A 23,385-nucleotide genomic window follows, 5' to 3' on the forward strand; every position below is an offset into this window, starting at 1 on the left:
CACAAGTAGGCTACCGGTACCAAATTACTTTTACATTCATAATATCGTTTATTTTCGACAACGTTAGATTTTTTAATGCGAGATCTTGCATTTTGTTTTGGAATTAAATATTCAAATCTGGCACTTAGGAAAGTTAGCATTGATCAGAATTAACATTTTTTTAATATTCTGTTTAAACATGTTGAAAACAAACAAATGGCTTGAAAAGATGTAACAAATGCTGCTGAAACTTGAGTTATCACAACAAAAATGTGAAAACGCTTGAAATTTCGCTTTTTGATAAAATTTGAAGAGTAGGTTACCGCTGGAGTTATTCAATATTTTTTTTAATAGGCTGCCATTAGCGAGTTAAGTACCGATGCCCAACGGTGATTGTAGATTCAAGATAATGACGTGCTCGGGCTGCGTTGACACTGTCCACTTTGTAAAGCACAAGAGAACAACGCGTATCTGCGATGGGATAAGTTTTTAACTTTGGGAAGTAATGAATTGTTTAGAAGAATTCCATGCTAGTTTGGTGTGGGGCAAACTGCAAACCACTTCTAAAGTATTTTTTAAACATTCTTGAACCAGGACTTGTCAGAACTTCAAATAGTTCGAATAAATTTAATTTTGATCACAACTTTCTAGTCCAATCCATGCGGAAATGTTGCTTTGCTTCGACAACCATGTTTGGCCAGTCTGCGTCTACAGTACAATAATGCGATGCAACATTGGAGTCAGAAGTTGGGAATGGTAAAAGTAAGGAATTGCTCACTCAAAAAGGTGGGCAACTGGAATGTTCAGGTTTGGTGCAACTAAAGTTTGAGGTCTACTGCCACATGTCGCTTACCCAGGCGAAACTCGTGTGACATTTATCGCCAAAAATGTAGAGACTGGGAGTACGGTGGTAGGAATGTTTTTATTTAAGTAAAATTTGACAATTGGTGCATTACTTGAAGTCAGACATACCTTGACTTAACTAATCGAAACTAACATGGATTATGTATTTTCGTCACATGGTGGCAGTGAATATTTAAAAAAGTAATCGCGAGTTACAAAAATGACGGTTTCATTTAATTAAAACATTTCTTGTGACTTCTCTTTGCTTTGTTTTCAAAGTTCAATAATAAAAGTGGTTGTCTATGAGCGATCCAACTCAGAAAATGCAAATAACAAAATGGCTGCCGAATTCACTGGTAGATACTGGCTAGGCTAAATTAAGGTTTCTTTAAATTGTCCCTTCTCTGCGAGTTTCTTATTGATTTTAAAACTGAAATGACCTCAATTAAATTCCTTTCTTAATTTGTCTATACCTAGCTATTCCCCAGGCCTAAATTTTTCTTGATTCCAATTTAGGCTATATGAAGGCTTCTTTGATTTCTGTTATTGAGACATATCAATTGTAAAATAACTTACCAAAAGTTGCGTTCGATTACGTTTCTTAAACTGAAATAATTCAATCCGTAGGCTATTGATCCAACGCTACTGTTAGGATGGTTGCTTGAGAATAAGAAGTCAAAAACACTAACAGCAGGGATGGAGGAACCACGTGGGCCTGGGCCCACCTACCCCACTTTTGAAAGCCAAATTTTTTTGAAAAGGTAGCGAAAACGGCAAATTAGAGAGGAAATTCCAAAAAAAGGTCTTCACTCATTTGATACACAGTAGTTTGATCATCTTTGATAGCTCAATAATGAAATCCAATCTTCAAACTTTTTTGTTGAGTCTATTATTGGTGTGCAGCACGTGTGAGTGTGACTGGTTGAGCAATCTATCAATATAATTATTCTATATGCTCTCTATGGTTAGAACAGTGATATCATTACATATGCACGTACTGTATAATGCTGCAGATTACTACTCCCAGGTGATATATAATTGTGTGTGTATTGTTGCCTTTTTATTTGTGTGTACATCGCCACATTTTGTACAGCGCTATAGAGCAATTCAACAACTTTGTAAATTTTTTTTACTAAATCCGGCCCAAAAATAGAAAATTTTGCCTGTTGGCACGAAAGGCAATTATGAAAACGCAATGTGTAAACCAGGGGTCGGCAACCTTTTTCTAACAGCGGGCCAAAGCCAAACTTTACATGGTCTTGGCGGGCCGTAGCCTATTAATTCCAGTTTTGATAGATTCAGAGACATGATTTCAAGGCGTTGCCTTAGCCTAATACCTTCAAAATATCGGCTAGTAATATCCTTGAACCTTGACGGGAATCAGCTGAACAAATTCTTAAACATCAAAATCTTTGTTTACTGCACGCACAAATTACTGCCAGCTCAGCTGTAGGCTTATCTGTCGTGTCTGTGCTCTCATCTATTGCCATTGCGAAGAACTGTAGATATACAATAACTTTTTGCTAGATGTTACGTTCTACGATATCTCTTCTTTGCGTCGAGTTACGGTTCTTGTTGAAAGACTTAGGCCTATATCTGAAAAGTAGTTTTTTTTCTCTGGACATGTCCCTAGTTTTCAATAACATCCATCTTACACCTTTTCCCAAATTCTCCATCACAATACGATTTCTTGTCTTTTGCTATTTATTGTGCTGCCTTGCAGCTAGCAAAAGAATTTTCTGATTCATTGGTTTTCCTTTCCTTTGTAACAGAGAAATTTGCTGTTTTAAAGCTATTTTTGAGTAGATTAAACTTTGCCGTTCCTTGTTTGACCCATTAACTTGGAAAAAATAATATGTTTTGTATCATATTGGCGCTTTATGTTGAGTTCTTTGTTTATAAAAAAACAGAAACTCTGCAAATCAAAGACGTGGGCCCACTAAAATGATTAATGAAAAGTAGCCTACTTGTTCTTCCATTCGATTATACTGTAACAAACCACTGGCCTAGCCACATGTTATTATAATTTGTAAAGGAGCGGCGGGTCGGATGATTTTTCTTGGCGGGCCGTAGGTTGCCGACTCCTGGTGTTTATTTCAAATATTAGGAATGCAACAATGTTATGAGGGGTCTGTGGGGCGAAGCCCCCCAGATGTTGGATTGACTTTGATTGCTGCGCCTCTGGGCCCACCTACTTTTAAAATGGTTCCTCCATCCCTGACTAACAGTGAATAGGCATCCTCGTAAGCAACATAGTTGCACTACATCGCTCTTGAATCATTCTATTTGTGCGAAAACGTGAACAATCAATCAAACACTCTGAGAAATAACGACCTAACACTATATGGCAGCAAGCAAACTATATGGCAGCAAGCAAACTATATGGCAGCAAGCAAACTATATGGCAGCAAGCAGAGCGCTTTGAAAACTAAACCGCTAATTGTCATGAAAAATCAATCAAGTTTGATTCAGTATAGCTTCATATCCGGTAAGCTACAGTAGGCTACATTCTTGACAAAATAGCAGGCTATACCAAACACATAGCCAGACTGTTATCCAAATCGAAGTTGCCCCCAAAAAAGCATCCGGTGATCTCAAGACAAGATGCCCCCACAAATACGAATAAAGTTTAAATGACAGAAGAGAGAATAACCCTGCTGCAAATTTCAAACACACATTGAACAGAAATCACCGCGAAAACAGAAAAAAGGTGCAATACTTTGCTTTTCTACCTGAAGTTGTGCTTTGATACTACTGAGATAAACGTACCTCGTATATGAAGCTTAAAGATCTCGTGCTTCGATCATCCCTTGCTAGTCTATCATTATGTCCAGAGCTAGGTGTGTCGTCGCCACACCGACTGCTAGGTTATGAGTGGATGGTTTGGACTACACCACACCCGCTACACATAACACCTTCTCATCTAGGACGTCTTTCAGCAGTCCTGGATGCCCATGTGGCGCTAGAGAGCATTTTCTCTGACGTAACGCGCTTCACTTCACTGACGTCAAGTCGGATTCTGGAACCTTCTCTTCCAATTAACAAGTACCGCGTGCTCTCGGAATGCAGTCTTGTAATCAAATTTCGCATTATGCCTGAATCGCACTCCTACTGTAGGCCTACTTCATCGACACGTAGATACCTATCACGTAGATAGGTAGATACATATCATACCGTTGTGTTGCGTTATAATGGTCGCGTGTAGAGTTTGCAATGCTTGTGGCTGCGCCTTTCCAATCAAAACCAGAGTTCTTTTTAAGAAACTGAAACTATGATTCCTGATGTAATATGTAAAATTCTATTTGTAATCAAGATGCAAATGTAAATGAAAGTGAAAACGAAGTTCTTCAATTCCGAAGTTAAAGTTCTTTCTTTTGTAATTAAGTTATGTAATGTAGAACGACAGTATGCTGAACTAAGTTTTGGTGGTGGAGTTATTAGTCGATCGGTGTTTTCATTTTTGGTGTGTTTGGATTCTGTTCTTCGGAAGTTAGAAGTCAAGTTAATAAACAACGCAGTCGTGAAGAACTCTACTTGTGATCAAGCGTTACTCAGTGAAGTTCAGTCGATAAACAACACAAGGCAGTAGAGAAGACGACTTCGTGTCCCGGTCATTCCTCGCCAGTTATGCCCAGGAATGTCGCCGCCTCTCTGACGGCTGTATATGAGCGTGCGTGTTGACTACAGCGTCCGCTACACCCACACTGCGAATCCATTATACATGGGATACCGCTGGAAGCGGATGCCCCCCTGCCCTCAATTTTTCTGCAGGTGGGGGGCAGAGGGGGCAATGGTTCCCTTTTAAAGTCATGTAAGCTATCGCACATTTTGCAATTTAGCAGTTTCTGCTATTCGCTTTATTTAGCCTAATTCAGTAATTGTAATCTTTCATTATTGCCTCAAAATAATACTCACGACACCAAAGTCTGTATCACAGTAGGTTACATCATTATAACATAGCATGATGCCCTTCCGTGCCATTGTTCTTTATATACCGGACACTTATTATATCATTACTTGATAATGAGCTGATAGATGAGCATTATCGCTGTATCTTAAAACTTAAAAAATGGCCTTTCAGCTACAAAAACGCCTTTTTTTCATAACCCTGCCCCCCTCCCAGTAAACAGTCGTTCCGGCGCCCCATGATGGGGCGTCGATCACCCGGTCAAGAATTGCCCAGTCACCAAAATCAGTGTCGGATATGGAGCAGTAGGCTACGACATTTTTAAACACTGGTAGAATGTGCCAAAGGCACCGCATATGAGATGTGCAAACTACAATTTTTTCTTGACAAAATAGTGAACAACCTGAGCAATTTTGCTGCAAGTGTAGTCGAGCGATTTTTGTTGATTTTCGTATTGAAAGAAGTTTTTTTCCTGTTGATACGTTGCTAAAATCTAAACTTAAAAGGAGTTTAATTTCACGCTGAGAAAAGTAGGCCAAGTTCAGCTTAAAACATATGATGCAACGCATGATAACAAATTTGTCGCTTTTATTTTAATGAAAAAAAATTTTGGGGCCCGTTTTACGTATTGTTTTTCGACTAGTCCTGATCTCTCTCGGAGGCCCTGCTGACGTAAATGTTTTTTTATTAAAACAAAGCAGTGTCCTCTTGTATCAGTCATGACAGACGCTCCCGTATATTCTGTCTTTTGGATGCTTCAAAAGCCTTTTACAAAGCCAATCATCATTTATTGTTTAAAACGTTATCACACGTAACGTGCCTATGTATTTTGTTCGCTTATTGGAATACTGATATAGTAAACAAACCATGCAAGTGAGGTAGGGAGGTCCCCTGTCCCAATCCTTTATTGTGTCCAATGGAGTCAGACAAGGTGGGGTGTTATTTATTTATTTATTTGGTTCAGACCAGAAGATAGAGGTCCATAGAAACACGCCAGCACACACATACAAATAAAATAATTGAAAATCAAACAACAAGCATTGTACGGTTATAATGTTGTAAATACATTGAACGAGCGAAACACTCAGAGGTCATTAACGCTTTGATATAGGAGTTAGAAGAGCTGCAACACCGATCTACAAAGCTAGCAATGCTCTTCCGTAGCAGGGCATAAAAAGTGTTCACGTTGTGGTTTACTTGGATGTGACTAATGCTGCAAATTTTAGGCAATTTGAACAGAATTCTGAACGAGTTGTTTTTTGCAACTTTCAGACGATTAATAGCTGATACTGAATAATTACACCAAAGGGGAGAAGCATAAAATGCAGAACAGTAGGTGCAAAAAAGCACACTTTTTACAAGAACACTACATTTGTAACCCCTATCTTTTTGCCGTGGCCTATATTGATTGATTGAATCTTTATCCTCGGACGGAAAAAGCTTCTTGCGGAGCTTGATCCTGGCAGTTTCGCATACTTGTGGAGGCTTTAAATCAATGACGCAGGCCTGTCACCGAGATTGACAGAGTGAAGTTTCCGATTGTTGAAGTCTTGTTGCCGGGGAATTATTCCATCCATTAGATGCCGCTGAATGGAGAGCAGTTCTTAACGTGCGTTGCTCAAGCGCACACCCCGAGAATCGAACCAGCGCCGCTTGATCTTAAAGCTTCTTCGTTCCAGAAGTGACGCGCTAACCAACTGAGCTATCGGGGCGGAACTAGCTATCAGCTTTCTTATGAGCTGAATAAAACAAAAGTTGGTTGCTATGTCGGCAACTCTTGATATTATGTTTGCTGATGACATTTGCTGCATCTCGCCTAGTTTGTGTGGCTTACAAAATTTGTTAGATGTTTGCCACAACTAAGTATGCTGTTGAACATGAAATTACTTTCAATTCTAAAAAGTCATTTGGTACCGTATGTTATTCTCCCCCAAAAACTTTTATCTTTCACGTGGTCCTCTGGTAACTTACATGCAGCTAAATCTGAAATTGTGTTCACAGACTCTGTAAAATACCTGGGTGTATTAATTGAGAGTTCACAGATGAAGATGATCAGTGACGTTCGGTGGCTTAAACCATTGGGAAAGCAACTTGGAAATATGCTGCAGCAAGGTAGTAGGCACGAAGGGCGTAACCGTCGGGCGAAGCCCGAAGGCGTGTTGCCGAAGGCAACACTTCCAGCGGGGGGTCTGGGGTGCCTCATCCAGAAAATTTTGAAAAACTCTTCCAATTTGGTGCGCTCTGAGAGCATTTCCAAAACAAAATCTTCGGACTTTCCCAGTCCGAGGATAAAGATTTAATCAATCAATCAAACTGGGACTAGTCTAGAATGTTGGCTGCGTTTTTAGACTGAGCACAAAAACTGATTGTCAATGTCATCTGTAAGCATTTAAGACATGCATTGACTGGTGCACTAGTAAAGAACAAATAATTAGCCTATAAATTAAGCTAGTCCATTCTTGAAGAACACAAGTAAATTTGCTCTGAACTTGTGATGTCAGTCTATTGACCCAAAAGAATTTAAAAAACACTTGTGCTGTTTTAGTAGCCTACTGGTTGGTTAATGTACCCTTTGGAATTGCATGTTTTATTGTAGAATCTATGTTTTTTTTGGTAAGAGAACCAGCTTTATTTTCAGCGTACTCAGTAGCCTATAGTTACAAGCGCGCAAATCACTCATGCGTAGAGGTTGTATTCCTTTCGTCTGAAACCAAAAGCAGCCGCTATGGGATACGCATGACGTCACTGGGAAAGCACAACTAACCATACCATAACCATAACACATCTGATTGGTTAAGCAGCTGGTGACGTTTTGCAAAACGATTGAGGATTGGATAAAACGAAGGCGTTTTTTGACATTTTTGAACCTGGGAAAGCAACTTTGAAAGTTGATTTCCCTGGAGCTTCAGTGATGGTTTCTGACAAAAGCGTTTGCGTTAATTGGCATTTATAGGCAAGACATGCGGTTTGGTGAGGACTTAGACTACTCACAAGCGTTACGAGTAATTCTAGTCACGAACACAGTAATTTTCAAGTTAAAATAGACTTGATAAAAATAATTAGAAGTTAAACCTAGAATTCAGTCATTATATTTTGCATAGTTTTCGCTCAGGTAAGCACTGCTTTCCTTGCTTTCCCTCACCGGTCGTCACTGAAGATGATATTTCAAAGCAGATACGCTCTCAATACTGTGCTGCAAACAATGCAAATCTCATTTTTCTAAATGCTCACCAGCTCTTTCTATTTGTGGAACAAGTTTAGATCTTCCACTATAAAACGATTAGCCTACGTGTTGCTTACAATGATTCTTTCAGAATATTGCACAATTTAATTGCCTCGTTATGTCAGTGCCCGCGAATATCAAGTAGGCTAATGTAGCGCCTGCGGCTTTTGCTATGTTTCCTTGCGTCTTATTGTCGTTGTGAAACCTGTGTTTGTTAGGAATTTAAAACGCTGACTGGAATTTGGGCGTTTCTTTAAGAACTTGTGCCGTTATATTAGGAACTTGAAACGCTAACAGTAGGCTAATTGTGCGTTCTCTTGCAATCGGCAGTTTGATAGTTTACACATAGGCTAGACTACGGTAGGCTACGTCTTTTTAGCGTTGTGCATCTGCCACATGCTGCATTGCTTGGAGCATTCTAATCACACTGAGCTTCCCTTAAATTAACCGTCTAGTGAACAAAAGTCAGTAGGCTATATGGTTTTTGTCAGTCAATTGGGTGGTGCGCCAGTTCACCACGGATTCTTTTCTTGGAAGTCACCGTGTCAGTTTGGTTATAGTTTAGTTTTTATGTTCCGAATCAGTTCAATTCGTTCTATTTGTAATCAAGGCATTATTTGGCTACAACGCTTTCGATCTGGAAGTTTGTTTGTTTTCTTTGCAATAAACTCATACTCGCAGAAAACTAAGGCACCATTCTCAGATCATCTCCACTAGCCCACTTTGCTTGTAGGCTACTCGGGATGTTGCTGTAGCTGTTACATGTACCTAGGTATGGGCGGATACACAGGACAATTCGACGTCCACCTACTTTATTCATATCGTGTGTAATTGTACCGTGCTTTTCTCGCAACAGACGAAATAAAAAGTTTTTCTCTCTTCAATCAATGGTATATCTGTCAGCAACAGGAACACAACTAGCCTAAATATAGGCTATTGCTATTTGAAATAGCCTATGCAAGTAGGGGAAAGTGGTGTAACTTGGACCAGTGTGTACTGTAATTTGGAATAGTCCCTTAACTCAAAAAAATAAAAATCGTTTTGTCAATATTTTGGAACAGCTTGAAAGAAAAAATAACAATAGCCCGGATGTGAAAAACTCAGCTCATTTGGTTTAGAAACGTGGTTGGGAGATTGGAATTTGTGGTTTTGGGTATGCTTATGTTATTTTGGGAAGTTGGTTGCTTAGCGCTCAGATGTCATTGCCATGACGTTTGAGTCTGATATGATGTTGGTATTATCTTTAACCTATAAGGAGATGTTGTGCTCAATTACAAGACTTGTAACCAAGTATGGAGGTCATAGTTGGTAATTTTTAACAGTGCATTACTGTGTGCAATTTGGACTAGTCATCTCACCTATGCAACATCGCGTCAGCTCAAAATTCCCAAAGCTACATTGTTAAGACATGTCAATTATAAGCTACCAATATATATGCTACACAAGAGTCAGAAAACCATTGGTCGACAACTTGATCTTCCCGAAAATATTGAAAATCAACTTACTGGTCAAACATGTTTTGGAAATGGAGTCAAGATTTTATGGTTTAAGGCCATAGACTTAAGAACAGGGTTGAGAAAAACCCGGGTTTTTTTAAAAAGGCCCAACCCGCATGATTTTTTTTTAAAAAACCCGGGTTTTTTTGGGTTTTATTTAAAAAAGATGCAAAAAAGGTAGATTCATGCTTATTTCACCTCAAATACTACTTTTTACCAATGAAGTGCCTCTCACTCACAGTACATGCTGGCATAACTCAATGAAATAATGCACTAGGGCTGTTTAACTATGAGGCCTTCTTGCATAAATGAGTTTTAGTGTAGTACAAAGCAGTGGCATATATTCAGGGTGTTCACTGAACACCCCAAGAAATCCAGAAAAAAAGAAAATTTCCATCGGTTGTCGATGTTCTTTACTTTCATGATATTCTAACATCTTGCTGCTTGCTTTCTTTTCAATTGGAAAACTCGTCCCCTTCTAAATTGCCACTGCCATGTGCAGACTGGGACTGAGATCATGACATTCTGCTCTTTTGGTTGCCTTGCTGAGATGTTTAGACATACTCTTAGCCATGTGCCAAATATCATACTGCGATATCTGTGATATCTGCGGATATTCCTCTTTCATGATTTTGGTTATCTGAGGATGTCTGTCAGTTGCCAAGGTAGTGATGTCTATATTTGATTCTACAAATACACAAGAAGGAACTCATACAATGGTAAATTTTTACATACAAGTGCATAGGCTATACCCTTTTGTAGAGATGTACCGATATATCGGTATCGGTGATATCGGCTATTTTTTGAGTATCGGTATCGGCAAAATTTGGCCGATGCTGTGGCCAATACTAAACATGTAAAAAAAGGCCTTTGCTGCGGATTTTCTGCAGAACCAGATATATAGATTTTTTAAAGTAGTAACTAACATCACATTGAAGTAGAAAAATAACCTGTTCAAATTTTTGATACCTCACACTCCCATGACTTCATGCGTGCACCTTTTGACATTGTTTGCTTACAGTGATTCTTTCACTCAAACAAAACGTTTTCTTTCAGCAGATTTGCGTTGTTCGATTCTTAAGTTGTGAAGGAGACTCAATTTCTCCAATATTTATCATTTGTGTTTCTTTTTTACTCTCAGCAGAGGATAAAACCAGGCCAAGACTACCCAGGTAGCAAAAATGTATAATTTTGCATCGTTTTTACCTTTCAATTCTTGTCGATGTAAATTCTTGCTACAAAACGGCTGCCTTCTTCTTCTTTCGTTTGAGACTAGATCAAATTTCAGGGCAGGTGGTGGAGAGCCAGGTGAGTGTAGCTTCGTCCAGCGTTGCTATACCATGCGTTCCATTTGGTGCCTTGTAGATGGGACATTTGAGAAAGACATGGTCAGCAGTCTGTTCCTCCGCGCCGCATTCGCAGGCCGATGAGGGAGCCAGACCTCACTTGTGCATGTTGGCATGGAAGCGACCGACTCCGGTTCGGATTCTGTTGAGCTTGACCCAGATGTTCCGGATGTCCAGTGACGACGGAAACCAGCTGATCATCGCTATTCCAGTCGTTTTTAGAACTTTTGAAAGGAAATATTAATAAAATTTACTTTAAAATTGCTAAAAACAACAATTCCCTTTTTAAGACAAATTTCCTTGTAAAGTTGTTAAAAATCCTTAAAAAATCCTTCCTATCTTCATTTCCTTTTTTTATCCTTCGAAGCGTTGAAAAATCCCGATTTCGGGATAAAATCCTTCAAAGTGGAAGCACTGGTGGCTGTGGCCTAAATACTGTTTATAACTGTGTAGAGGGTGGAGGCTGCTAGGAAAACATTTCCCAGTGGGGTTTGATTCAAATTTCCAGTCAATAACATAACCAATTAAGATTATATGTCACAAACCAGGTTCTCCAAATATGGAACAAGTTACGGTATCTGATTCTGCTGTATCTTCCTTCAGCCTAACTAGTTTTAAGTTAAATCTCAGGACTTAACCTTTGTGACATTGTTGCTTTAAATTACTGAACCTACATACTTACCGGTACTCAAATTTGTCTTGCTAATAATTATGCTCTTTGTTTATAAATTATTTTTGGGAGTGGCTATTTTGAGTATCACAGATTGAAACCTATCACCGTTTTGTTGTATCACTAAATAAAACAACTTTATAGACTTTTTTTTAAATAACTGTCAACTGAATTAGTCGATCAATCAATGTTTTTGGAAATGATGCTGGCTAAGTAGCATCTGCCAATTACGGTACTAATTTCAAGCCTACTTCAGCTTAAAGCTTCCACAAATATTTAGTAATTAAACCCTTCAATTATTAAGCTGCTGTAGCCTATATACTTGGTACATTGAAACTTCTGAACTTTAAAGACCACTACTTCAAACTATAAACTAATCAAATCCTTAGTAATTTGAAAACTCACATCTTCTTTTAACTCCTTGTAGTCATGCTAACCTAAGCCTCAGAAATTTGTAGATCAAACTAACTGTAACTAACATCCTACATTAGTTAAAAACAGTCTGCAACCACAATATCATGCGCAGTTTCACCGTTGATAGTAGACAATATGTCTGTATTTGCATACCTCTCGACAGGGTGCTGAAATTTTGTCGTTTTTTGCGTTCTTACGTCACAGACAACGTAGCTTCTGATTGGCTCCAGGTTTTCTTGACAATTACTGAAACTTTGCTATTAAAGTGCTTACCGTGCACTGAGGTAGCCACTTTAACAAGTCGAAATTCTGCCACTAAACTTGACTAAAATGAAACCGCCAATCAATCATAAGCTACGGTTTAAGCAACGAGATATAACACAATGAGTGGAAACTCCTCTTTTTGCTCCGTTTTACGTGTCGGCCGTCACGCTTCACTACAGACACTTGCGCAGTAGTTTAAACGGACATCACAAGAGTTTTAGATGGGATGTTCCTTCGATTTTATGTGCGTTGAGCTCTACCACTGAGCTATCTCACCGCCTAAGGTGCTTGGCTAATTAGTAATATAGTTTTGTACCATGGGTAAGGTGCTATCCACATGTTAGGCTATTTTCAACCTATTATTTAACATTATGTTATTGTCAGAAGCCTAAAATTAAACTCTAGTGCAGCCCTAACAAAATTCGACTGAGTAAAGTTTGTTGCACAGTAGCCTTGATGTAAAATCACTGGTATTGCCCACAACACTAATTCGGCGCTTGCTAAAAGCGGCTACTCCATGAAAAGTACCTTATGAAAAATGACGTTCCATGAGGTGTTGAATAGATGCAATATTTGCGATATGTTTTAATTTGGCAGACTAGATATGCCTACCACAGCAATTGTTACACACAAGTGGCTGACTGCAGTCAGATTTTAACGTTGATCCGTCGTCGCCAGACGTAGAAACAATGTGTAAATGGACGATTCAGGCTATAAAGTTGTCTTGCCGGTCTACAGGCAGGTAATATGCGGAACTGTAGTACCATACCTTTTCTGGTGTAATTACATGTGTTTCCAGCGTGCTTTGACTTGACATGAAAACGCAATCCCCCGTGGGTTTTGTAAGTTTTCGGACATAAGTGACATCTGCAAAAATACCGGATAATATATCCAAACAATTTTATTCAGCTTTCAACACACAACTGCACAATTTAATTAGAGGTGCGAGGTCCTTTGAAACGCTTTCTTACCCAAATTCACGTTGCACTGTAGACGCGCTCGTTGACATGGGAATACTTTAAAATTCTTCATCTTCGATTATTTCCACAAGATACTCGACGGTTAAATTATCAGAACTGTTTTCCATTGCACCGTTATAAAAAGCCAAACTTCTTCTAGCCCTGTTGGTTGTTTATAGCTGGATAAGATAAACTTTGATAACCATATAGCCTACAGTCAGTCGTTTTGTATCGTATTTCGTAGACCTTTGCTACCCTATACTAATTTAATATTGTTGTTAGCAAGAGCCTATGTATTTACCCTGCTTATTGACCTGTAACATCCTGATTAACCTACTTCAAAATTTCACACAATAATCTGAAAAGACAAGCGGTAACGAAAATAAACTTTCAAACACCTAACAATAATACTATGGTCGGAACAGTCCAATTGCTTCGTGGTATTCGCCGTCACTTTAGCCTTGCTTTAGTGCATTCTTAGCACGCCGTACACCCGTACGGTCGCAGTCTGTAGCCTTCCATGTGCAAGCAGTGAACCATGAAACGAACGACGTAGAGAAACGAGAGAGATAAAAGAGAAACACTAAGAGAAGAGTGAGTTTCCACTCATTGTGTTATATCTCGTTGGTTTAAGTGACGTAAAAAATGGCGAAAAGAAGATGATAGAAAGCAAATTAAGTGATGGATTTTTTGTCAGCTGGTTGGCTTAGGGGTTAGGGTTAGGGCTAGAAAGTAGTCATTTCATTGACGCGGGTTCGATTCCCACCACTGCTATTGCTCTTTTTCTTCTGTAATTACCATATAAAGTTCAAAATAAGCGTTAACTCTCGGGATGAGTGCTAGAAGGGTCACAATTGGACGGTAGCCTCTTATAACATGTTCTGATTGGTTGGCGGTTGCATTGTAGTCATTCGCAGTGGCAGAATTTCGACTTGTTAAAGTGGCTACCGTGCACTGACAGCTTGGCGAGTGCTATTTAAAATAAACAATTAAGAAAAATGACGTCACAAGGCAGCGAAAACAGCAATGGTTTTAGTTCAGCCAGGCTGTTCACTCGCTGATCTGAACACCTTGGCGCGTCATTGAGAAAATCCCAGGCAATAGCAAGTTTTAGCTTGTTGGATTAGAGTTTGAGGTGATCAGAGTTAGAAACAAGATAAGATAAAATGTTTTTAATGCACAAAGTGCCAGTAAATTAGGACTAGCTTGTCTGAATCTGCAACAAAGCTTATGGCAACAGCCAATATCATTGATGCAGCATTCTAAAACAACACATCTAATCGTTTTGTAATTAGAGTGCTTGTATGTTGCTGGTATTGTACCTTATTGCTGAAACACCTTAATTATGTAGCAGGTGCCAGCTGACTCAAAGTCGCTTTCTGTGTCTCCTTGTTTGTCTCACATTAATTATTGCCTATGTTCGTTTCGTCTTGGGTGTACCACCGGTACGGTATATAATATATATATTAAAATGTGAAGTCAATGAACAAAATGATACAGTACCGGTACTGATAATAAAAAAATTGGCTAGTGGCTAAAGCTGCGTTTAGACTACATGCGTTTTTACTGCGACAAATCGCATCGCTCGATACATTCCACGCGAGTGTATTGGAGCGCTTAGACTGCGTGCGTCTTGTCTGCGGTGACGTGCGGTTTGTCGCAGACATTTGGATGGGTCTTGACGTAACGCAACGCATCCTAGTATACGTCAGTCTAAGGTATGTTTGTAAAGGACATCAAAGTAACATTTATTTTTGTCAGTTCTGTTCATCTTCAGAATTTGTGCTGAAAATGCTCTCAGAACGCAACAAATTCAATTTTATTTTTAAAATTTTTCTGGGGGAGGCCCCCCAGACACCCCGCTGTTGCTTTGCCGTCACTGAACACCCTGTCAAAGTGGTTACGGTACGCCACTGGTACAAAGTGGCATTACTTGATTTTTGTGTACAGAAATATCCACTGTGTTTTCAATTTATCCTTGGAAATTTCCTTCACAATCACATCCTTAAGTCCTAATTTGAAGTTTGTTTTAAGTATATAGCCTACCTGGTAGTACTTTGATTCATTTTTTCAATTTTCTGATAAAAATTGGACAAATATGATGCTCTGGTTTTTTTTTTGTTTTTTTTGGGTTGTTTTAAGTGGGTTTTTTGAAAAAAAAAACACCCGGGTTTTCTTGGGTCGGGTAAAATACCAACAACCCTGCTTAAGAAAGCTTGCATATGACGTTGCGTCAGGGGCGCCGGAAGCGGGGGGGCAGGGGGGCGGATGCCCCCCTGCCCTCAATTTTTCTGTGGATGGGGGCGCAGGGGGGGCAATGGTGCCCTTTGCAGGTCATGTAAGCTACTGCACATTTTGCAATACGATATAACAATTTCAGCTATTAGCTTTTAGCCTAATTATAATCTTTCATTTCCGCCTCAAAATAATATTCACGACACAAAATTCTGTATTACACTAGGTAATTACTAATTAGTAGGGCGATTTTTTTGTAACCTAAGAAACTCAAAAAAGGGACTTTAATTTTGCGAAAAAGTAACCAAAAAGTAACTTTATTCAACAAAAACTAGAAAGCGAAAAAATGGCAGCAATTCAACATAAAAAACATCTAAATTAGTTTCAATTTGTACTCAAATCATAATTACACATTCAAATTACACATAACTTATGTAATGCTTTATATTCTCTGGCAGGAAGTTTCTGTCGATCAAACACTTTAGCTGTTACAGAGAAAACAAGTGGTTAAATATAAGCTACAGTACCGGTAGCACAATTTGTTTCATCGATAAAAATTACTTCACATTTACGAGTTTTTGGGAATAGGTTACACGCGATACAAACAAGCATGGGTTCGTGCAAACCTAAAATCCGTACCATAGTAGAAGATATATTAAAAGTCTTGACATAGAATGTAAATTCATCTCTCCAGTAGCAAGAAAAGATAAATAAATAGGGGAATTAGGCAAAAAAGTATGCAAAATAAAGTGACCTAACAAATCATCATCGTCGTGTGAGCCTCTGGGGCTGGTCACAGCGGTAAACCATAATTTCTTCGTGGGAAAATTGTAACTTAAAGTTCCCGGATCCTTTCGTCTGCATATAATGACCGAAGAAACACACACTTGAACTTCTTTTCAAACAGTGTATTTCTGTAAAAATTAGCCCACGGCTACCAAAAACGAGGGGGTGCAACGCGTACACCACTGAAAACTGTCACTACAGAACAGATTACTTGGATAAAAGACGGAACTTTTGTCCAGCTAGCAAGCACTAAGCCAACAGTTAAATGTGCGGCCAACTTTCAAACAATCATTTTACGAATGACCAGAATAGATATCAATATCTCAAATTCACGTAGAAAGTAACTGTGACGCAATAAATGAAAGACAATTATGAAGTCATTCCAACAGGTGTTTAAAGCTGATGTAATATTTCCTGTTTAAACAGGCCCAAACAAGTCCAAACAAGTTTGACACAAGTCTATGAACGATGGTGCAATTTTGGCACATTTTCTAGCAACTTCCATGACGTAATATTCAGTAGACTTGAACGGTTTTATATGACGTTTGATTTGTACAGAGATTGGCCGTAACATAGCGGCCCCTAGTTATGGCAGTCTAACATGGCATAACTAAAAAAGAATTGAAGGACAATCGTGAGCCAATGAATAAAACACACGATACACAAATTTTTTGAATCACTCACGTTTAAGTTAATACGCAAATACAAAGGGCATGCAAAGAATGAACAGCAATAAGAATAAACACGACGATACATGAAATTGGTACCATAGGTACACGCTAAATGACGCTATATACAATAGTTGCGATAATAACCGACTGTTCCGGGCTCAGACAAGTATCGGCCACCGCAGACAAAACCAGGCTCAAACCCTAACACTTAGGTGTTCTTTACGGGGGCGAGGCACGAAATATCCCTCAACACGTAGTCTACTTTTACTTTCCCCGTACTCTCATCATAGTTGCAGACGGCAACTTTGGCTCTACGAACCACAGGCTTCCCTTTCCTAATTTGTGGAACTACCTCATGCACCCTCCCAAGTTGATACTTCCCACGTTTACCAATGTCTTGGAGAGAACCTACCACTACAAGTTGACCAGGCTCCAAATTCTCGGCCATTTTTAGCCATTTTTTCCGGCCCTGAAGACCTGGCAAGTAAAAATCGATCCATTTACTCCAAAACTGCTGAGAAAGTGACAAATTGAACCGATAATCCCTTCTTAATTGGTCACGATCATGTGGTTGCCCAACAGCACAGTATGGGTCTAAGTATGGGGTCAAAAGTGAGGCAGGGGTGATGACAGTAAAATCCCTAGGGTCGTCACTCAAAGGTACCAAAGGGCGTTCGTTCACGATCCGAACGGCACTACCTGTGTACGTAAGCAGTTCAATAAAACTGGGCTTACGTATTGAAGAGTCCAAAATGTGAAAAAATGCAATTTTAAATTGTTTAACCATTGCCTCCCAGGCGCCACCTTGCGCCGGAGCATACGGAGGTATAAATTCCCAGTTTATCTCTCTCTGTCTCAGGGCGTTGTGAAATTCAGCTGATTCTATCAACTCGGGTAACTTCTTAGATGCTGCCTGAAAGGTACTTCCATTATCGGAATAGATAGCATTAACCTGCCCACGTAAATCTGTAAACCTTGTAAAGGCAAGTAAAAAATCACTCAGCGACAATGACGTAACCAGCTCAACATGAATAGCGCGAGATGCCATACATGTGAATAAGAGTCCCCAAGCTTTTTTGTGACTCCTACCTTCAACAAAGGTCAATGGTCCAAGATAGTCCAAGCCACAATCAAAAAAGGGTTTCCTATGGGCAGTTGTGCGAGACAAAGGTAAATCAGACATGAGCTGCCTTATAGGCCGAGCTTTCTCAATCGCACATACACCACAATCATTAAGATACCTCTTCACGGAAGCATTACCATTAGCGATCCAAAACTTCTGTCGCGTAGACAACAAAGTGTGCTGTACTCCACAGTGCGCATTTCGATTATGATGCGACAGTACAACAAGCCTAGTGAAGGGGTGCTTCGAAGGCAAAACAATCGGATGCTTTGCTTCTAGAGAAATCTCGGGAGAATTACTTAAGCGCCCTTCAATGCGGATTACACCAGCATCATCTACACAAGGTCTGTACTTTTTAAGTGAACGCAATTCTTTCAAGCGTTTCTTCTCACGTTGCGAAGCGCCAACACTACCCCGCTTTATCACTTCCTCAAGTGCATCCGGCGATCGTTTGGTCATTAAATGTAACACATCGCCATACACGCTTTTCTGAACAAACTTCACAGTTAAGTCTAAGGCTCTATTAAGATAAGAGGCGTCCAGTTTTGGCTTCATAAAGCTACGCTTTTTCGTTTTACAGCACAAAAATTCAACAAAAGCAACCAAATAAGCGATTCTCTTTTTCATAACATACAAAGAAGGTGCGGCCTCGATCAATCTGTGAAGACCACCCTGTCCAACGTCAAGCGACCCCTCTTCGTCACGAAGATATAGGCTATGGACAGGTACTGGAGTGGGGTTTTCTACAGATGGAATTTCTTCACACTGATAGAGAAGACTAGAACCATTTAACCACAACTCTCGAAACTCTTTCTTTGTAATAAGATTTGGCCTTGTGCCAACATCAGCTGGGTTCATATCGGTAGGGCAAAAACGCCAATCCTGGGCTCCAGACAACAATAAAATATGCTCAACTCGACGCGTAATAAACTTATTCAAACGTAAATCAGGGTTCTTAACCCACTGCAACACAGTCCGAGAATCACACCAAAAATACTTACTGCAGTCGGGCATCTTCAATGCCTCGTAGGCCTGCTTCACGAGTCTTGCTGTATTTAAAGCGGCAACAAGCTCTTTCCTAGCTATCGGCCAAGAAAACTGATTTTTTACAACAATGGTAGATTTACCCAGAACGAAAGACACACTCGGAACTCTGTTAACCAGTCTACGTAAGTAAACAACAGAAGAGAAAGCTTGATTCGAAGCATCACTAAACCCATGCAATTGATATGAAACAATATCATCAGGACTGCACACACCAGAGTTTGCAAAATACCATCTCGGTAACGAAAAATCCTTAAGCAGGTCCAAAGAGCGAAGCCACGACTCCCACTCTTTAACAAAGCTATCAGGGACCTCGGTGTCCCAATCAAACTTGTCTATCGCCAATTGCTGAAGTATAAGGCGTGCTTTTAGAAAAAATGGCGCTCCAAAGCCTAGCGGATCAAAATTTTGTCCAAGCTGACTGAGCATACTTCGGCGCGTGTGTTTAGCTAAGGGCTTTAAGGAACATGCGATACGCATCTCGTCAGACTCGGTTTGCCACACACAACCCAATGTCTTCGCTGATGGCAAAGTCATATTTTCAGTCTGAAAGTCAATGTCACGAATCAAAGGTGAAAGCATCTCATTATCCAAATTTGACAAGACAATCATAGCCTCCTTGTTAGCACTCCACTTAACAAGTTTAAACCCACGGCTATCAAACAAAGCAATTGATTCATGAGTGATTTGCTGAGCTTCCTCTAAGCTATCAGCCGAAAATATAAAATCATCCATGTACATATTATTTGCAATATTGCAGAGAGTCAATTCACCAGCACTGCTGGGATTCTGCTCGATCATTTTCTTTATAGCCAAGCAAGCGATATACGGGCTACTCTTTATTCCCCAAGGGTGTACACAAAAACGAAATGGTACCATCCTACCATTTTCGAGGTCATCATCTTCAAACCACAATATACGAAACAAATCCCTTTGCGACTCAGGTAACTTTATTTGAAAGAAGCATTTAGTCACATCAGCCATGAGACCAAATCTACCAAGCCGAAATCTAGCCAAGACATCTACCAGAGGGTTTAACAAGTCAGGACCCGAAAACATTACATCATTAACACAAGTTCCTCGAAATTCAGACTTGCCATCGTAAACAATGCGCTTTTTTAATTGTGACGTCACAAAGTATGGTAAATACCATTCAAATCCCTTGACATTTCCTGCTTCACCAGTACGCTCAATATAGCCATTAGATTTAAGATCTTTCATGGTGTCAGTAAGGAAATCACGAAGTTCAGGTTGTTTTAAAGCTTTCTTTCTTAAAGCAGCAGCTCTATCTGACGCCAACACAAAATTGTTAGGTAGATCAATATCTTCCTTCAACGGAACAGGTATCTCAAATCGACCATCTTTCAACTCAATATTCGGTTCGACAAGTTCTCTAGCCAAAATATCATTGCGAGACAATTCACAGGTTTCATTTTGCAAAGTCAAATCCTGAATGACTTTATTCAGGTCTGCTATTTCCATATCACGAGACTCAATTTTACGCTGAAAGCCAGAGATGACATCCGACTCTGAAGACGTCTGCACTCTGCACACTTTAGCAACGCTTTCAACTAAGGGTGACTTACCACCACAAGCCAACCAACCGAGAGGAGTGAGCAAAGCATGCGGTTCACTACGATTGTCACCAACACGCTCTTCTTTTGCCCACATCAAATAAGCGTTGTCGTTGCCAATCAGTACATCTACAGTACTACAATCATTCAAATGAAACATATTCACGTCATGAAAATGACGGAAACCACTTAAATCTTGTTTATGGGGTAAAGTTTTAACATCGTCAGCCCAAGCTGGGTTAACCACCGAGGTTATATCACAAAACAGTTCATTCGTCTCTAACGACTGAATGTTGCGTTTAACAAGTTCAGCACAAGTAGGTTTCTGACCAGCCAGAGTATCCATTTTAAACGACGCTTTATCATACGGTTTAAGACCAAGTTCGCACACCAAGTCACTCGAAACAAAGGTCAACTGCGAACCAGGATCATGCTGACAATACACCAACTTCGATTTGCCAGTCATTGGATTCAAAACACGAGCAGCAGTAACGCGGTTAAAGGCTGCTTTAACATTTCCAATCTTAACATTACGCACAGGAACTCTGGCACCAGCCTCATCTTTACCGACCAAATCCAGAGAATCACGTGACGTCACATAAAAATCATGCAGAAGAAAATAGTGTTTCCTATCGTTGGTAGGTCCACACTTACGACAGTTGTTTGCATGATTACAGTCTCTAACCATATGCTGGCGCAAACAATTCAAGCATTTGCCAGCTTTCACAATGACATCTCTCCGATCTTTAGGTGTCAAGCGCAAAAATTCTTTACAATTAGACAAAAAATGATATTCAACTTGACCACGTGATGAACAACAAATACATGCCGGCAGGTCTTTTCGTCTAGCCTCACCACCGCGCGGTGCGCCAACAGCAGTCGAGTACTGCGAACTCCCTGAAATCACATTATCATGGGGTTTTACCGACGTCTGCCTAACCGGACATGAAGGCAATTTTCCTTTGCCAAACTTTTTAAAATGCTGCGACTCACCAGAATCGCCCATTAGCATAATGCTAAAATCAGTCGACTTGCGCGTTTCCTCCCGTACTACAAAATCAAACAAACTCTGAAAGGTAGGTTCCTCAGTGCTACCATACTGATCACCTAAAAAGTCAAGATAACGCTGCTTAGCGTCAAACGGGAGTCGCTTAGCCAAATCCAAAACAAAACGTCCTTCTAATTTATCACGCTGACCATAAGCTTTCGCGTAAAGCAAACACTGCGACAATTCATCTTTAAACTCTTTCAAATCACTGGAAGAGATAGAAGTCAATTTGCTACCATAGCGATACTTTCTAATTTCTGGTTCTGCGAAAAGACCTCCACGAACTCCAAAACGTTGGGACAAGCGAGCTAACGACATTTCTATCCTGTCTTCCTCTGACAAGCCAGGAGTGTCAGAAACCAAATTAGCAATCGTTTGTGCAGCTGTTCTAACACAAGCTGCTTGCAACAAAGTCAAACGAGTTCCCTTAAAGGGCGAAGCTGCCATCAAGGCCATAACACGATTTTTAAAGAAGACAAATGGCATATTATTACCATCGTAACCAATCAAGGCCGCCTTATCGAAGAACGTCCTACTATTTTGGTATTCAAAAAAGCAATCCTGCTGTTGAGAACTCGATTTAGCGGGAGAAGACAAGCTATATCCCTTAATGGGCTGAGTGGGCTCAGTCACATGCACAGCCCGATCACGATCCTCACATACGTTAAAATCAGGAGACACGATACGCCTCTCACAACCACCCAAATTACGTGTAGCTGGGCGATCAAAAACTAGCGGCGCTGAAAACTGTGAAGGGGGCAAAGCATTACTGCTAATGGCGGCCCCGTGACCTGTACGCTCTGGGGGAGGAGTTCGGTTGTAATTTGCAGACCTTGGCTCTACAGCCTTCGGAAGATCCTTAGCCGCGGCCCCGAGACCTCCTGAAACAGCTGGAAAACATGTGGATTGTACAGGTCCACTTACGGATTGAACAGGCGTGTGGAAAAGGTTAGGTAAATTAAACTGTGATTGATGTTCACTTCTGGAATGCCTAGAAGAGCCCTTCCTAGAGCTACGCCGGGAGCCCAACTCAGAACGACATTCAGCTAAAACTACCTCTTTACGTTGTTCGGCCCTCAACTGAGCGTCTTTGAGTGCGAACTCAGCAGCTCTAGCTTCGGCTCTCGCGGCGGCCTCAGCAGCTCTCGCTTCGGCCTCAGCAGCTCTCGCGTCGGCCTCAGCTCTCGCGGCAGCCTCAGCTCGTATGGCCTCAGCTCGTATGGCCTCAGCTCGTATGGCCTCAGCTCTTGCGGCAGCCTCTGCTCGTATGGCTTCAGCTCTTGCGATGGCCTCAGCAGCTCTTGCTTCGGCCTCAGCTTGGATCTGGAGCTCCTCTCGTCTTAACTGTAGGTTAATTTGTGCAACTATCCGTGACGAGCTCTCAGACATCCTAGTGCTTACATTTGAGGCGCTATCCTCAGGATGTATGTCAGCATCCAACCTATCTGACAACTCACTTTCTTTTTGTTCGAAGTTATTTTTTAACGAGTTAAATTCGGGATCTACCCTATCACGAAGTTCTGCCAAGATTGCAGAGTTAACAATTTTACTCAAAAGAGCATGGAAATGCCGTAATTCCTCTTCTAAAGTAGATAACTTAGATCTAAAAATTAACAGTTCCTGCTTATCACTCAAAGAACCTAGGGCTACAGAAAGTTTCCCAATTTGAGTCAAAATATCCCGTCTAAGATGCCGGGCCTCTCGAACTGACTTAGCCTCATCGTTAATGGGTCCCTCCCCAGAATGGCCTGCCCGACCGCAAAGAACATCATCAGGCTTAAACTCAGTCGAGTCGACGGCGGT

This window comes from Aplidium turbinatum, chromosome 14 (genome assembly GCF_918807975.1).
Source record: "Aplidium turbinatum chromosome 14, kaAplTurb1.1, whole genome shotgun sequence".
Classification (NCBI taxonomy): domain Eukaryota; kingdom Metazoa; phylum Chordata; class Ascidiacea; order Aplousobranchia; family Polyclinidae; genus Aplidium; species Aplidium turbinatum.